We start from the raw sequence: 16,684 nt of genomic DNA on the forward strand, positions 1-16,684 counted from the left end.
AAGTCATTAACACTGAAATGTGGGAAACCAATAACTTCACTGGGCTACGATGAAAAAAAAACATTACAGGCTAATGACAAATAGTCAAGGGAAATTCCTCAAGTGCATTTGACTTTGAAGTAAAACCCCTGACACAAAAAAATGGAGTTTGTAAGACTTCTTCGTGCAGTTTGTCAGCATTTCATAATTTCATTCAGAGCTTGTTACGAACAACCCACATACCATCTGTTTATTACACACATGTCCATGTAGCAAAAGAACAGTGTGATAAATTCATGCAATTAAAAACTGTAGTTCAGGAGGCAATAAACTTCTAATGTGGGCGGTATACCTTTTGTAATTTTATACATGCTTCAAATACAGCCATACTAGTAAAAAAACAAAAACCCCACTGTGGATTTTCACAGGATTTAAATGTGTCTTATTAGTAGCTACAAGGAGAGCAGCGTACTGAGAGCGGGGCTGTTTTTACTTTGTATCCTTCAATTCTAATTATAAAAAACAAATATAGGACAAACATTAATAATTTACAACTAACACATCAAGATAGAAATCAGGGCACACAATAATCTGTGACATATAAACAATTTGTAAAACTAATAGCAACACAGTTACTGTACAACATTGCACTGTTCTGCTAGCCAGGTAAAATAACAGGGTGTTAAATAACAGTGAAGACTGATGGAGGATGAAGAAAAAAGAGAGAGAGAGCGAGAGAGCGAGAGAAAGACTGTTTTTTCTGTCATTTCTGGTCACGCTGCTTCTGTGCTCTGTTACTGCCAGCCAAACTCATGCAAAGATGACCTGGTACTCAAGCCTGTTAGGTGTTTTTTCCTGATGATGGAATCATTTGTGCAACCAAAAAAAGAAAGAAAGCATAACTCCAAACTGAGTTGGTTTCAAAGCTACACTTCACAGCTCTGCTGTGGAAACATCAATGCTAACGAGCCATCTGTTGACTTTGTTTAAATAATGAAAAGTGAAATTATATCCAACCAAAACACAGAACAGGCAGCCTGGTGAAGACTGTATGAACAGCCTTTAACAAGATGCCTGTTAAAGAATAGATTAGTTGTTGTTTTGGTTGTGCAGTTTTATTTACGTTTTATTCCTTTTTTACAATGACATTAATATGTGTTACATTTTACATACTCCTGCTAGATAAATGAACCTCTGTAAACCTATATGAAGGCCACTGATAGGGGAAAAAATAGTGATTATTATAATGATACCATGATACACTCCTAGAGTCCTTAAAAAAATACTGTGATACAAGATTTAGGTCATATTGCCCAGCACTATAACTATCCAACTGGCACTTGGCTCTTTGATTCTAACTGTATCCTCTGCTTGCTTGTGTTTAATATCACTACGCACAGAATGAGAACAAGCTGCATGCTGCAAACCAGCGGTGATGAACAATTACTTTCTGGCACCAAGCAGTTTACAAAGATACAACAAACGGGTGATGAGATAGCTTATCGACTCAAACAAAAACATATAGACTTTTGAACGCATACAAATCTCGTACACTCCTGACCTTCCTCTTCCTTTCACAGCTACAAACACACACATACACACACACTGGCCGCTGGCTGAATGGTGGCCATGCTTATAAAAGTCAGGCTGACACTGATGTGTGAGCTGGAGTGAAACGATGAAATGATCTCAGGAGAAAATATGGTAAAGCTTCACAGCAATTCACGTCTGTCTGCTCACAAGCATGTATGAGTGTGTCAGGAAGGATGTGCTGTTCTGTTGCATCTTCTGCTTCTGTTGAATCCTTTTCAGCACTGAGGCATATAATACAAGTGGCTTTTATACATTTCAGTAATAAAATAAAATAAAATAAATACACACACACACACACACACACACACACACACACACACACACACACACACACACACATATATATATCGAAAGGCTTTACAAAGTCACTATACGTACTGAACTGGTACTCAGATAATTGTATCAGTTGTATCTGCCTTACATAGGGACCAGTTCAGAAATTAAACTTGCACTGGAATATTAATTTGACAGTAACAAGTGGACATACACATAATCTTTTTTAAAAAAAAATTGTAATCTTAATGTGCATGTCAGCATGAGCTATTTTGTGCGTACAGAAGAGAACAGAATCTCATAAATCCTACTTTGTTACGATAAGCATATATAAAAATCTTAATCTGTCATGGCCCACGCAGTATCTCACTGATAATCTCCATTACCAATTACAGGGTGATATGCTACAGCTTAACATGAAAGCAGCAATTAATCTGCTAACACCAGTCAGTGGGTCACTGCTGTTGAGAGAAAATATTGCTTATGGGGATGCAACTGCACACACAACACAGCCAATGTATTCCGGTCAATTATTTTTAACTGAGCTATAATCTTCACTCATTTTTTGGAGATGAACGTCAAATGTAGTTTTGACTGTTTCATGATCCCAGGACTTTTTTCCTCTCACAGTAGCACAAATAAAAGCCTTAGACAGCCCCAGTGGAGACAGACTCGCCTACAGTTTCTTTTTCTCAGAGCTTTATTACTTATTATTTTCTGTTACGTTTTATAACGGGAAGGAGAGGAGATAGGAAGGGTGTCTCATTTCCCTGAAAACAAGTGCTTCTTTAGACAGAAATAGCAAGATTTTACTTTTTTGAGATTGTAGACAGGTGTCAGTGCAGACTGAGTGGGATCACTAACAACTAGCACAACACAAGCAGCTACAAACCTTCAAGAACTGACAATATTTTTCATGTTTGCTACAAAAACGTACTGAGGTACAAATTTTTTTTTTTTTTTAAAAAGACGAGAGCCTTAAAAGTGACAGACAAAGCGCATAAGGACAGGATATCACAACTGTGATGAGCAAACAGCTCTACAGTTTTTAATAAACAGAGTATTCTGGTCATCAGGTCAGTTATTTATCTTGCAAAAAAGCGGAATAATGAGAAAATATTAAAGATTTCTTTGACAATCTCTTTGTCATAAAAGTTGACTGAATAAACCTGGGGGTTTTTGGAGCAGAAAAAAGCAATGAATGTCACCTTGGTCTCTGGGAAAATGCGAATGCCATGGGGCCTTGGGGTTTTGTGGTTATAACTTATTGATCACAAAGCAAAGTCTAACCTCCCAGCTTTTTCCTATATGGATCCAAAGAGCACAATTTTTGTTTTTTTACCTGCATTTGTGAAGTAGCACATCTCAATCAACCTACTGGAATTTGCTCTTTTTATGCCAACTTTTTTGTGAATAAATGAATGATAACCTTTTGGGGAGGATCTACTGCTACAAAATATATTGAAGGGTTGCAACCCTAGTACCCATTCTGGCCTTTTTTGGAGCAAACAGAGGAAAGCACCTTTCTCTATGGCACTTGGATCAAATTAACCAAATTAGTTGAACCAGCTCGGATTCTGCCTGGCAACTTTCCAGCGTTAGTCCAAACATGTCCTGTTTGGTCTGAATAAATAGCTCCATCTTCCTGGAAGTCAGAACGAGGGCAAGCTATGGTTTCCCTGATCTAAGCTCTTTTTGACACAGTAAGCAGAGCTGGGACATGAGAAGGGGACAGGCAGGGTTGTGTATGTGTGTGTGTGAGTGTGTGTGTGTGTGAGTGTGTGTGTGTGGGTGGGTGCAAGGATGTGTGCACACTTTTGAATGAGTGTATTAGAGGACAAAACAGTAAAAGAGTGAGATGAAGGAGCAGGAATTAGTTTAGTTGCCTCTACTTTACCTAAACTGGTTATCAGCATGTGCTCTGTAAACATCATATGCTTGTATGCGCCTGTGCATAAACAACTGCATACGAGGGAGAGCTGCCAGTGATTGGCAGTATCCGAGTGATAGAGCAGGCGAGCATCCAAACTGTTAAACAAAGGATAATACATTTACTCCTTCAGTAAATGTGGTGTTGCAACACCTACTAACAAACCTAACCATTCAATGAAAAAGTACATTCTTAAACCTGCACCATCTTCTGCCACTATCTCCCCTTTCCTGGTAAATCCAGCACCACCTATGCAAGTAATGCAGAATATGCAGAAATGTAGTGGACTTCTGAAAGCTTCCATCTTACACCAAATACAGTGTGATATTTTAAAAGTGGAGCAACACACTGTTCTGATATTTTTTCCCACCATTTTGACAAATGTTAGTCTAGCGCATTAGTAAAAGGAGAAGGTTTATATTTATTGTTCATATCCAATGTGCTGTTTGCCCTTTGTAAATGGAACAGCAAACGCCCAAGCGCTTGGGTCCAGCACAGGAAGACAGCCCAGATATCCAACAATTCACAAAGAGACAGGCAAGGATCCAAAAATCCAACAAACAAAATTTACAGGAATAAGCCAAAGATAGTGATCAAACATCTGGCAAGAGATCATACCAAAAAAAAGACAAAGACACAAGAAAATGCTAGTAAGCTTGACACAATGCTTTAACAATCTAGGAGGGAACAAATTAAAGGAATGGCTATATTGTCATGGTCTCCGTGCCTGCCCGGCCGGCCCCACAAGGCTACATTTGCTGTTTCAGTTCTCTCCCTCTCTGCCTGGGCGGAGCTCATTGTGGGCTCCCGCCCTTGGCCCACACACCTGACAACAATCACCTGTCATCACCAGGAGCACTATTTGGGGCTGGAACACAGATCCTCTCGTCGCTGGATGATTGTACTACTGACGTTAGTGTTCTCACAGCTCCTGTGAACTTGTGCTTCGTGATTTGTGATTAGTTTGTGACTTCCCTTCTCTTCTGCTTCAGACCTTTCCCCCCCTGGACCTGCGACCTCCCTGCCGTGTGAACGTGTGTGAGTGTGAGAGAGCCCTTGTGATTTCCTGGAGTTTTGGATTCCCCTTCACTGTATATATATTGTGCACTGGAGCCGGAAATAAAAACTGTTTTTTGGAGACATCTAACCGCTCTGCGCTTGAGTCCCTACAACCAGATCGTGACATATATATTGGTGGGAATTGATAAATTGAATTGATAAAAGGTTATCACAATAATTAAGACATTATATGGATGATAATTTTCTGAAGGAAATAGTTAATACTTTCCCAACACTTATCTGGACTTTATCTCAATTTGTAGAACAAGGGTTGTGTAAATGCCACACTAAGTGGTTTACAATATATGGATGCAAACAATTTAGCTCTTCTTGGAAATGCCACTGCAAATAATTCATTCATTATTTAATATACAATTGACTAAAATCATAATGTAACCACAACAGGCCATTTTTTGGATAGACTCACTGTTATTTCTACAGACTCAACAATGAATCATATAATGAAGGCTGCCTTTGTGTCGTTATAAAGCAGCCACGAAACCCCCCCCCCGAAATAAAACAAAGTTCACGTTAACAGTAACTTGAAATCCCATCCTCTGAAACACTAATTTCAGCTTCAGTGTCTCTGTACAGCGATGGTACAGCGCTATGGTGCAGTAAACCTTACATGGCCATCTCTTGCACACTGTTTCTGTCTTTCCTGGTTCTCTCTCCGCCTCTGTGTGTTTTCTCTCTTTGTCTCCGTATCTCGTATCCGGTGTCTCTGTCACCCAGAACTATTCCTGGATTCCTGAGGTGAAGGAAGCAGGAATGGCTGATGTGGCTTTTGGCAGTAGCATTTTTTTGTGTCTCTTTTTATAAAACACACGCAGAGACAATATTCTTGCGTTGATGACTTTGTTCCTTTACCAAGTGGGGAAGATGTTTCCTTGTGTTTGTGAGACAAAAGCCTTTCTTGTTAATGCACATGGGGGGAGTGTGTGTTTGCATGTGTACATTTGCATATGTGTGGCACACGACACAGCTGAAAATGAGATATGGTCAGGCGGATGGATCTGAGTTAGCAGGTTCTTTATTATTGTGTATGGAGGAATATTCAAAACAGTAGCACACTCTCGTGTTATCTGCCCTTTGCACAGTCTCACCTGCACTACAGCACCTCTGGGACTGTCCTCAACTCCCTGTTGTGCTTACTGGAACCTTGGCAGCCAGCTTCCATATCAGCCAATTAGGAAAGCTTTTACTAAAGCTCTGGCCAATTGAATTAAAGCTACATTTCCTTGCCAGATGAGACTCTAAATGTGCTGCTGTATGCTAGAATCTGAGAACTGGTGGAAAGACTCGTGTTTCACTGATAGGCAGTGGGCACCAGAACACACTCAAATGCTGCAGAGGTAGCAGCATGAGAGGGAGACGTCCCGTGACATTGCTGTGTCTCCTCTTATTACTGAGTGAGTGTTACTGAGATTCCAAACTGTTTAAACTGAGCACATAACATAAAGCAAACCAGAGCCCAAGCTGCTGAAGGACCATGATGCCATTCCCAGGCGTACATAAAACAGATGCAGAAGAAAGAGAGCTGAACCGAGGGACACATTTACAGGTGACAGGAATCAGGCAAGTGGAGTGAATACACAAGGAACAGACAAGCTACAATATGATAAAGCCAATAAACCTACATCTCAGGCAAATGGCTATTCTCGCCTTCAAAACTCTCTCAAACAACCTGGTTAAAATATGTCGTCATATAAGCTTGTCATTATTGACAGTAATACTGACAACACTACTTAGTAAGTGTCTTGATGCATGCTCAATCATCCAGGTAAGTAAATCCCAAAAGGTTGATTCTGTTCATATGGACTTTTTAATGAGAAGGCCATACACTGTCATTCATACAACGCTGACCTAACAACAACACAAACTGAAGGAATTAGATAAAAGATAAGCTTTTGCCTCTGACATTTGAATGAAAAAAATGAAATGAAAAAAAATTAGCATTTTAGAAAAGTAGATTTTTTTGCTATATTGGCGATATAATATGAATCCTTAACAAGTTCAGAAAGTCAAAATGTTGTGAATAAACACAAGAAAGCAAGGTCTAAAATGATAATTAACTTAAAAAATCCTACATAAACAACATGTACAGTATAACCGCTCATACCAAATGGTATCATCTAAGGGCTCCAGTCCTTAGGGTTCCAGTTGTTTATTTGATAATGAGAGGCACACAGGTCAGTAGAAACTGATATCAGTTGCATCTATGATCATTCATATTTTAATTTAATGCACTTTTACTTTGTTCAGTAATTTTGATTTTGGTTTGATTGCTTTTTGGATGAATGAATGAATGAATGAATGAATGAATTGATTTTTGATGAAATCATCATCATTTAATGTATCTGACAATGGAAAATGATTCACAGATTGGTCCACTCAGACATCTCAATTGCTGACTATGTGGAGATCTCTGAGGATCTAGCTTCAGTTCATATAAAAATTAAAAAACAAACGTTAAAAACTGCAATCTTTAAAATACTCTTGAACCTGGAATTTCTCTTGTGACAACCTCAGAAGCTCTATAGGGATGTCAGTTTATGATTATGCGTTACAAAAGTAAAACTTAGTGTGGATGTTGGAAAAAAAACAAAATGGTCTTTGACAGTGTGGAATATATTTAGAAAAAAGAACCTGTCAAAAACCATTATTTTATGGTTTATGGCTGATATTAAATTGTCACTCTGCTGTGTCTCTATTTGTCTTTGCTATGCGTGCTCAGTCTATCTACTAGTGTTGCCAGTTCTCTATGTGTCCTTAATCTGGGTATCTGGTCCCAAGTAAGTTCCATTAGTGGAAATTAAATCCATTTTCAAATCCATTGAAGCAATCCAAATCCACTGGGTGCGCTTCAATCGCCTTCCAGATTCTAGGGAAATCAAACACCAAGGGCTAAATGGTAAAACGCCCTACTTTAAATAAAAAAAACATGGGGTTTATGTCTCAGGAATGTGAAATATAGGCATATCAATAGCGATAGTATAGTGGAAATTTCCATTTTAGGGCCATAATGTCACCTGAGCTAAATATGTATATATATATATATATATATATATATATACACATATATATGTCTAGATTCAAAGTTGAAACATCTATGCCTGTTTCATCTTTGAAAAAAACCCCCACAAAAAAATGCTTAAAAAAAAGTCTGAGATGTCTAGGGGGAATTATGAAGAAAAGGGGAATCAGGGAAATCTGGAATATCAAAAAAGGAACAGCAAGGGAAAACAATGCTTAAAAGAAGGAGGAGGAAACAAAGACAGACTGTGCAGGGTGATCATACAATAACAGCTCACTCTTTCCCTCCTTCTCATCCTTTTATCTTGTCAATACTCACTGCAAAGTCAATGCTTGGGCGAACGAGTCCACGAAAGTGCTGGAGGGGCCTGGAGCGCGCGCACACACACACACACACAGACACAAGCATACGCACACTTTTTCAGCCTAACCTATGCAATGCTCACTTTGTAGGGCTGCAGGCAGATATTTGTCCACTGCAGTAAATAGCCGTGTACGACCACACAAATAAAGAAGTAAGGATGTAATAATCCTGTCTCCCCCTCTCTCCAACACGTTCACAAAGTCTACTGTGTGCAGTACAAGACGAGCATTATACGGCTGTAACAAGTAAGGACTAAAGAAGCCTGTGTTGCCTCTCAATAAATTAACTCCATTTAGGCGAGAGAGGCAACAAAGGCACCCCACATTTCCACATAACCAGGACAGGTGTGGCTGAGTGTGTCAGCAAGGGGCACCTCCTGCACACGAAAGCAGGTTGGAGAAGGGTGGAGCAAATAAAAATAACCTCAAGGCAACAGGCCATTAGTCAAGCATGAGGACCACCAGACACAAAGAAACTATAAGACAAATGAGAAGCACTGGAGCATAGCAGAGAGCAAAAGCATCTCAATTCACCAGTCAATAAAAAGAGAAACAAACTATCTGCACATAACGAAAAAAAAATTAACAAGAGGAGAAATATTGCAGCACCAGAAGAAACAAGTCAGAAAGTTCTGCGTGGTACTGCATGCTGGTAGGTGTGAAGACCTTTGAACGCTGACAAGCTGACACGCCTGCTGTGGTCTTTCGAGTTGTTCCAACACCGGGAAATGAGGCGCACGTTTACGGTTTAATGCGTGGGGGTTTTTGTTGTTGTTTTTTTGGTATGCCAACAAGCTGGTTCAGCAAGACGGGAGAGCAGTTCAGCATTTTCTTCCTCTCTGTCACTCGCTCGATGACGGGCACGCACACGTATAGACACACTCGCGTAATAGGACACATATACACACAAAACAGGAGGTATATGTATGTAAGGAAGTAGCCAGTTAACCTCAGTGATGAAACTTTGATCACTTACTTTTGGTTCCCTAAAACTATGCCCCGTGAAGGCTAAAGGTGCATTTAAAAAAAGGAAGTAGTTAAATAACATAGCAATTAAATAAAATGCATTTAACACTTCAGGAAGACTTACCCCAAAAACCGCAGAAGAAGGGTTTGATAAAATACTACAGCTAAACAATTGAGACCTTTGTGCCAACGGTATAGCCTACATATCTTACAGTCAAGTGCGGAAGTGGGCTATCAGACACCTGCTATAAAAGATGAACTACAGTCGACCGACACCATCTGGCTTCATTGTCTTATTCTTCAAAGAACGGTTAATTTTTGAGACTCAAACATGTCTGACTGAAAACGTAACACGCTCAGTAACAGTAACAGTAACATTAATAAAGTTTATCGTGTACGTAGTTCCTCTTTTTGCTTTTTTGACAAGGAAAAGCGAAAGCAAAATAAAAAGAAAAAGAAAAAAAATAAATTATTTAATGCCAGTTAACTTAACCACAACCAACCGACAGGGAGAGATAAATTGTTCAAACTCCTGCTACTAGATTCTCAACTCTGCCTGGACGGCGCGCCGTAGAAAGGCGTCAGAAAACATCAAGAAAATACTTACGAGGTTGGCAAATGGGCTGCTGGGAGTCCGTCAATGACTCAAAACCCCCCACAAAAACCCCCACAAAAATATATATCCGAGCAAAGACAAAACAAACCCGATAAACAAAGCTCAGTCCAACACGTGAGCGAGACGAGCTGAGCTGTCACCGTCCACTCGCGACGAAGAGAATAAAAAAAAAAATCACGAGCGCCTTGACAACCTGGGCAGCGAGCGAGCGCGAGCCCGGAGCCGCCTGCTGGTCTATCCCGCCTCGCAAGACACGAGAGCGGAGCCAAAGAGAGGGAGAAATCTCCAGAGATGAATGGCGGGAGTGCGCAGGCGCGGACGAGGGGGGGTCGACTCATTCCGCTGGAGTCGGGCTGTGAAGAAGGCAAGTGCAGAAGTGCCGCATGTATGTAATCTATAGCCTACTACTAGCTCTCCGTACCAGGAAGGGATTTTCGAGGGGAAAACGTGACAGTAAATACGTGACAGCGTAAACAGCCGCTGATATATGGCGATAAACCTATTCCTCAACCCATATGCAGACACACATAGCCTATATATACATATACACACACAAAGAGAAAACGACAAGATACGAGCTTATAACTGAGCTTTTTCATTACTGTATAGCCTGTGCAGCTAATGACATTACTTTGAGAGGTTAGTCAAGGATTCACCGCAGATTCATTTATATTTACTTAATTTAATATATGTGATATCTAATCTGAGGCTTGTAAAAAAGAAAAGTCGATTGTGTCCATTAACACAATCAATTTGAAATAAAACAGAAAATAAGATGTAAGATGCTGAGTAAACAAGTCAGCATGAAAGAAAAAGTACGAGTGCTTGTTTAGTGATTTCTTTTTGTAGTTGAAAGCACTAAATACGACTTTACTGCCAAAACAACAGAGTCAAAAAAAAAACTGAGCAAAGAAACTGATTTAAAAAGCATATGAGGAGCTGTAGCCTATCTTCTCCAGGGCTCCCTCTCCATCCACGAGAGGCATTAGCTGCTCTCTCTCTCCCCCCAGACAGTCTTATAAATAATTCAGCAATAAAAGCTTATGCCTCTGCCTGGCTGCATGCAGCACCAAAAAGCCTCTCACGCTCCCCGGTGCCACAGCGTCAGTCTATGCGGGCGTTACCAATTAAGCTAAAATAAATCTAGAAGCAAAATAAAGTTCAATCAACATTCTTGTTTCGCAAATGGCTGTGGAAGATCAGCCAGATCAGCCGGGGATTACGAGGCTGCTGTCAACTATCAATAGCCTCATGTGCCTGGAAGAGACAAGGGGAGAGGGGAAAAAGAGGAGCAGGAGGAGGAAGGGAGGGGGGGCTGAGTTTCAATGCGTAGACGGTGCAGGGCAACCGAGGATGCTGTTTGTCCTGTCCGCGGATCTGATCGGAGGAGAGCAGAGTCAACCCGCAAGCGACAACAAATGAATCCAAGACATCCCGTCCCAGAGCCGCGCATCTGAATTGCTTCATGCGGAGCTGGTGAGGGGAGATGGAGGGAGTGAGGGGGAAGTGTAAAGCCAGGACAAAAAGCAATTTACCTGCACACTGCTCCCGTTCAGCCTGCCGTTATTACTTCCCCACTCAGTGTGGCTTTCAGGGCTGCCGCTCACTCAGAGCTGCCCGCCGCTGAACGGGAATTTAGACGACGGGATTTGTTCACGTGGCCCCGTTCGGTGCTCCTAATTGGCGGAGCTCCTGGAGCTGCTGCTCCATTCGCACCTGTGCAGCAAACGGTGCAGCCGACAGCGGTTCACGGAAGAGAGGCAGGTGCAGGAGAGGAGAGAGAGAAGGGAAGCAGTCTGGCAAAAGGTACAACCTCTCGTAACAGTCTAATGCAACTCTTCCTCCTTTTTTTGTTTAATTCAAATAGATTCAATTTTATTTATGTAGCGCCAAATCACAACAACAGCTTTATATTGTAAAGACAATACACCAACAAACATGCAGAGAAAACCCCAACAACCAGACGACCCCCACTGAGCAAGCATAAGGCAACAATGTTAAGGAAAAACTCCCTTTTAACAGGAAGAAAGCTGAATCAGAACCAGGCTTAGGGTTGGGGTGTTGGGTGGAAGAAAGGATAAAGAGACACTAAGTTTAATTAAACTCCCTGAATAAATCAGTCACATAACTAACAGCTGAAGCATACTACAGACAAATATTTTAGGTTTTTTTTTTAGCTTTCTTTTGCAGTGTTGGCTCAATATGAGATATGAGATACATCTGTTACACATCTGCACAGCAGAAGAATTTCCATGGCTGTCGTTTGAGCAACTTGGCCTTATCCACATCCATGAGCACATGAAATCCTAACAGGGCCACATATAGCTAACAGTAGTGTATTTACAGCAATGCATGAGTGCATTTGATTTACAGTAATTGGTGCCTAGTGTAGCCCACAGGTGCTTCTGCCACATGCACAACAACGCACAACATATTTGCAATATGCTATGCATTAAATACTGTATTTCTGCTTGAGACTTCTAAACGAGGCTGCAGCAAACCTCAGCATGTACAGCCAAACCTTTATTCCTTTAACACATGCACACACAATACACGCGCACCATACACACGCTGTTATTCATCTACCTACCTAGGCCACAGCATAGTAGCAGTCAATGGTGCGGGAGTATTTTTAGATCTTATGTGGGTTGCAGATGCTGCTGTACTCAACCGGGTCATAGCAAACAGAAATCTGTTTTCACTGTAACATTCAGTGCCTTTTGATTTCCTGTCAGATTGTCCCATCCTGTCAACATGTGCTTTGCCTTACATCTTCTTCTTGTGCAAAGATCTGTATTACCACTTTCACCTGAGCACACCTGTCTGAATGTGGTCATAAGTCGTAATCTGTTAAAAAAAAATCTGTAATTTTCAGTTTTCTTCACAGCTACTGGCAGATTGGCCTCCAGGCTGTTGGCAATAATGTACCTCTGTGTTTTCTCCCCACTCAGTTTTGGCCTGAATTAAAAGCATGTTGGGTTTTTTAGGGCAACGTAGGGCATTTATAATTGACTGTGATAAATCTGGCTCGGTTGCAGTTCCAACTGCAGATAATTCGCAGTGAATCATCTTATAAGCTTGTGTAAATCTTCAAGACATTTCAAAATTCAAGCCGCTGAAGTCGGTTTTATAACACACCTTGATGTAGGTTGGAATAACTAGTTGTCACGGCATCCTTGAACACTACTCATGTTTCCAGACTGGAGGGGTTCCCTTGGTTTTTGGAGTCAGGGGGTGGAGAGTTATTATCTGGGAGAACAAAAGCTGAAGAGCAGAGAACGCAGCAGTCTTCGCCTCCTTGTGTTTCCGTCTATCCTTTCCTTCATCCGCCCCCATCATCTCTCCACCTCCCCCCCCCCCCCCCCCCCCCCCCCCCCAACACATCACCACAAACGCCTGCCATCTGACACCCCTCTAAGGAGTTCTTTAGTTGTCTTCTAAACACACAGGCACACACAGACACACATATGAATTGCTGGTAGTGAAGATGAGCTCCTATGTTCTCAATCCAAGGCAGCAAACTGGGCCAAATGGCACAGAGAGAAGCAGATGGAAGGACAGACAGAGAGACACTCTCTTTCAGTGCTTTAATCAAGCCTATGTGCACCTCAAAAAAGAGGGGAAAGATTGAGAGGGACTTGGTGTTTGTGGACCATATAGTGAAGGTCACAGCATGTGTGCCCAAACCGTTGGTCATTTGGTTCAATGCCACATGGCTGTCTGACCACAAGCTGGACACAGGGAGCTGTGTGTGTGTGCGAGGAGCCTTGCTGGGGCCGGACAGAACTTCGACGGGTAGCAGATGGTGGTGCCAGCGTGGGATGGACATGAGAGCAAGGTGGACTCACACACATGGATGAACACAGGCGGCCCTGCCTGTGGTTAGACAGCCAGTGTTGCCAGGAAGCGTTTCAATAAATGCTAATCTGACTATCATACTCCACCACCCTTTGTGATTGTTAACAAACATGTAGAGTTTTATCATTCCTGTGTCCTAATTACTTCTGATCATTATGCAGACCACACATCTAATTTTTGCTTTCTAATTAAAAAAAGTTACCTCAGCGTATTACCGAAGAGATGACATGTCACCGTTAACAAAGAAATAATCAGCGTTGATAAAAGAAGGCTGTTTAATGCAGCACAATAGTCAGGCAGCCGGTAAGATGTCTGTGAAACCCTAATTTGTTTAAACATAGGATGAGTTTCACAATTAAAACAAAACCCTTTTGTCAAAACTGATGCACATTATACACACAGACAAACTTATTCAAAGCACAAACATACAGCTCCCCAGGCGCACACATATAAAAACATCTTCATGGGACTAAGGCTGAGCAGCTGTCTGGGGAGTGCGGGACATCTCTATTGTTGGAGTGTGATGGATGAGATGGGAGATTTGAATGCAGAGCTGAAGACTATAGACCGAGAGGCAAATTTCCTCTGCCTATAACGTGTACCTTCATTACTGCAGTCAATGGAAAAATATGTTTTTCCTTTTTCCATCTCTCCTAAGGTGAGCACACAAAGGCTGTTAAATTAGGGTCACACAGAATGAGCAGATGATGACATGACACTTCGACAACACTGGTGTTGTGTGAGGGAGATGGATTTATTTTGAGTTCATGTATTTAGGTGCTTCGGTGCAGTTGTTTCCTATATGCATGCAAACATGTCTGGCTAGCTTTGTGAGGCAGACATGTTTGACCTTCCCTCTCCACTTACAATGTTGTAATAATTGCAAACAACGCACTTATCCTCAACCATAATCCTAATCCTAAACTTAGATCTGAAATTAAACCTCAAGTCTTAACCTCAAACTCTCAAAGCTCTTTGAAATAGTGTCAGCTAAAATGACTTTACTTTTCCAAAATGTCTACAACTCAGTGCTCACAAAAGAGGCCATGCAAATTCACCCACAGACACAAACACACAGTGTGGCTTGTGGGTAAAATAACGTGTGAACATCTGTTGCCAGTGACAGGCAATGGTAAGGTGAGATCGTGCTCTTGCCCCCACCCAAAACCTCACACATACAACCAATAAAGACACACACACTCACCCCGTCTCACACACACATACAGTAAAGCCTGTTATCCTGTGTGCAGCTCAAGCCTTTGGCTGTCAGATTTGATCTCAGTCTCTCTGTGCTGGTGGTGACAGAATGACATACACGCTCATCAAAAGGGTTGATACTCTCCTTTGTTTGCCTTAATACTGCAGGACCTGCTCACCTAAACAACAACCTGTGCAAAACTTTGTTTTCCATGCTGTAACTGGAATGGAATAGTCTTTTCACAAGTTTACTAAGAAATAAAACATGAGTAGGGTATAGTCACATTATTTTCTTGGCCCATGTGTCCACCTGTGTTTGTATGTTAGGGTCTTTGTCTCTTGTTTCTTACATTCAGTTTTATTTCCCCTGTCTTGTCTTCTGTGATTAGCTTCACCTGTGTTCCCTACCTGTTACCTCTTTCCTCCGCCTGTATGTATTGACCCTGTCACCTCTTTTCCTTTGTCAAGTTATCCTACATACACTATATTGCCAAAAGTATTCACTCAGCCATCCAAATCATTGAATTCAGGTGCTCCAAGCACTTCCATGGCCACAGGTGTATAAAATCAAACACTTTGGCATACAGACTGTTTCTACAAACACTTGTTAACAAATGGGTCACTCTCAGTGTTATGATCCAGGTGAGCATCTGGTGTTTTCTTGCTATCAGCCTGTGTCTTCCCGTGTCCACCTTGTGGGCGGAGCCCCGGCTTCTCACCTGTTCTGTACACCTGCCATCCATTAACGGCAATCATTGAGGCAATACGTACAGCAAGCAAAGTCTTAGTCTAATTGCATTGTAGCTTTTTTGTCTATACACTGTACCTACATTGATTTCCTTGTGCCTTCAGTTTCCCCGCCACTGCACCGCTTAATTCACCTGCAGCTTAGTTCCCTGGATGCTGGTCACTTTGGCAAGATTCTCTGCATCGATTCAAACTGCCTGTTAGAAACTAAACATCTCATCGCTCTCACCAGCCTGTCCTCCTGCCCGCCGTCACTCCTGGATTCCTGGAAACACAAGATTGGAACCTCACTTGATCACAAACTTCTTGGACGCTACCTTCCCCAGAGCCCAAACCCGCAAATCCAGTATTCACCTTTCATCACTCAGCATCTAATCATGCTGTCCCTCTGTTTCAGTGCATCCACATCAGAGACTCCCACTACCTTCTCATGTCTTGTTATGTCGTATCTCTGTGCACGCAATAAAGTTTGTTATCTTGTCGCTGTTTGCATTTGGGTCCATCTCACGTGCAGTTCCCTGGGTTCCCTTGAGCTCCCAGGAGCTCAGTGAATTCCAGCCCAGTACTGTGACAGGATGCCACTTGTGTAACAAGTCCAGTTGTGAAATTTCCTTGCTATTGAATATTACACAGTCAACTGTATGTGGTGTTAAAACAAAGTAGAAGTGATTGGGAATGATAGCAATCAGCCACAAAGTGGAAGGCTATGTAAAATCACAGAACAGGAGTTGGGCTCTTCAATATCATGCTCCCAGGATTGCAGGGAATAATTTGGGGATGGCCTCTTCCTGTTCCAAAATGACTGCACACCAGTGCACAAAGCAAGGTGCATAAAGACCTGGATGAGCAAGTTTGGTATGGAAGAACTTGACTGGCCTGCACAGAGTCCTGTCCTCAACACCTTTGGGAAGCTGTTTTACCTGAGAAGGGTGGGTCGACATCATATCAAACACAATGGATTAAGAATGGGATAGCACACAAAGTCATGTGAATTTTTTGAGTATTCATGTAAAAGAATACTTTTGGCAATATTGTTTAGCTGTGTGCTGGCTAGTGGTTTCCAGATA

General features: G+C 41.7%; 1 protein-coding gene across 4 annotated transcripts in view; it reads right to left on the reverse strand.

Annotated features, from left to right (window-relative positions):
- strbp (spermatid perinuclear RNA binding protein) overlaps positions 1 to 11,457 on the reverse strand; it is a 95,984-nt gene extending 84,527 nt beyond the window's left edge. For 3 of the 4 annotated variants that reach the window (XM_084934947.1, XM_084934944.1, XM_084934948.1), the window contains exon 1: positions 9,807 to 10,081. The gene's annotated coding sequence lies outside the window, so the exon portion shown is untranslated. Of the gene's footprint in view, positions 1 to 9,806; positions 10,082 to 11,350 lie in introns of those variants that run through there. The other variant, XM_084934946.1, reaches the window with a different exon arrangement.
- Between the last annotated feature and the right edge of the window lie 5,227 nt (positions 11,458 to 16,684).

This window comes from Perissodus microlepis, chromosome 7, assembly GCF_051167445.1.
Source record: "Perissodus microlepis isolate ML-2025 ecotype Zambia chromosome 7, ASM5116744v1, whole genome shotgun sequence".
NCBI classification, from domain to species: domain Eukaryota; kingdom Metazoa; phylum Chordata; class Actinopteri; order Cichliformes; family Cichlidae; genus Perissodus; species Perissodus microlepis.